The sequence below is a fragment of the Herpailurus yagouaroundi genome, unplaced genomic scaffold (genome assembly GCF_014898765.1).
Source record: "Herpailurus yagouaroundi ecotype Mexico unplaced genomic scaffold, PumYag 188, whole genome shotgun sequence".
NCBI lineage: Eukaryota > Metazoa > Chordata > Mammalia > Carnivora > Felidae > Herpailurus > Herpailurus yagouaroundi.
In genome coordinates this window covers 26,485,147-26,487,021 of record NW_024412419.1, presented here as the reverse complement: position 1 = coordinate 26,487,021, position 1,875 = coordinate 26,485,147, and positions in this window count along the sequence as shown.

Below are 1,875 nucleotides of genomic sequence, written 5' to 3'. Positions count from 1 at the left end.
GGGCGCCTGGGTGGCGCAGTCGATTAAGCGTCCGACTTCAGCCAGGTCACGATCTCGCGGTTCGTGAGTTCGAGCCCCGCGTCGGGCTCTGGGCTGATGGCTCGGAGCCTGGAGCCTGTTTCCGATTCTGTGTCTCCCTCTCTCTCTGCCCCTCCCCCGTTCATGCTCTGTCTCTCTCTGTCCCAAAAATAAATAAAAAAAATGTTGAAAAAAAAATAAACTAGTAACTTAAATAAGAGTCACCTTAAGCCCATGAATGCTCTGGGGACCCCATTACTTTCAGCCTGGTGACCTAAAAATCTTTGCTCATCCAGTGCAAGAGTCTGAATGTATATGACAACCCATTATATAGCCTAAAAATTATTCTTCTTGGGGGGCCTAGGTGGCTTAGTCGGTTAAGTGTCTGACTCTTGATTTTGGCTCAGGTCATGATTTCATGGTTCGTGAAAACAAGCCCTGCATTGGCCTGTGCTGAATGTGCAGCCTGCTTGGGATTCTCTCCCTCTCTCTCTGCCCCTCCCTGCTACCACTTTCTCTCTCTCTCAAAATAAACATTAAAACAAAAATTATCCTTCTCAACAGTGTCTGCCTAACTTGCTCTTTCCAAACTTTGTCTTCCTCTCCTGGTATCAGGATGATGTGTGACATCATGACCTCTGTAGCTGGCCTCGTCCATGGAAATTTGCTTCCTTAGTTTCATTATTCAAAAAAAAAAAAAAAAAAAGAAAAAGAAAAGAAAAGAAAAAAAAAGCAAGAGGATAAAAGGAGAATGCCAAGAAAATGAGGCAAAGAAGAGGAGCAAGTGGGGGGCAGCTGGACAACATGAGCTATTCTGTGTCTCAACACAAGTAGGATTACCATGTAGTTGAAGTGATATCGTTTATCCTTGTATTCCCGTTGGTCTTGGGAATAGGTCACAAAAATTGATATACTGTATGCATATTTACTTAGTACAGTGCCTGGCACATACTGGATATGCAACAAGTATTTGCTGAACTAAATTAAATTACCAATAAATTGCTATTGAATAAAAACAAGCCAAAATTATTTAAGATCAGAGAGAAAACTCTATGTACGTTCTTTATTCAAACAGTGTGATTCAAACAATTTGGGATGTAAAAAGCATTTTCTCATATAAGCAGATTAGACTCCCAAAGAGATCAGCAGTCTTTAGTCAAGCAAAAAACTGGCAGTTCACAAGCAGCTTAATCAGAGGCTTGATATTCAGGACCTCCCCATTTGCTTATACATGTATGTATTTCCAACTGTTATCTTTATAGAGTAAGGAAGAAAGAAAAATGTACCCCATTCTTTTGTACCCGAGGAAGCTAAAAGTACCCTGTCCTAAACTTTTCGCCAATACCACCCAAAATAATCCTTCCCCACAAAGAAAGAAGTCCAAGAAAAATCTGTTTAATCTTAACAGATTTAAGTCCAGTGTGAAATAAACAAAAACCTAGATGGTGTTTAACCTGCAGTTCACCTTCTATACTCATGGCACCTCAAATTAATGGCTTGGGTGTTGGTGTAGGTAACACTTGGCCTGTATGCTGAGGTAGTCACTGGAAGGAAATTTAGAGCTGACAGTTTACAGATTAACTAATCCATTCCCATCCCAACTTTATAGATGATAAAGCAGAGAGAGGTTAAATGACTTGCCCACGGTAACAAAATACTTACATAATGGCAGCGTCAGGATCAGAATCCAAATCTCCTGACTTCTAGTCCAGTGTTTTTCCATTACAGTATGGCGTTTTCTGAGACGGGGTTAATTACACTCCATAGAACTTGCTCTTAATCACAAACAATGGGCCAAATATTCAATTCAAACTTCCTTGTTTGGCTTCAAGTGACTCTGTGGCAAGATTTACCAGC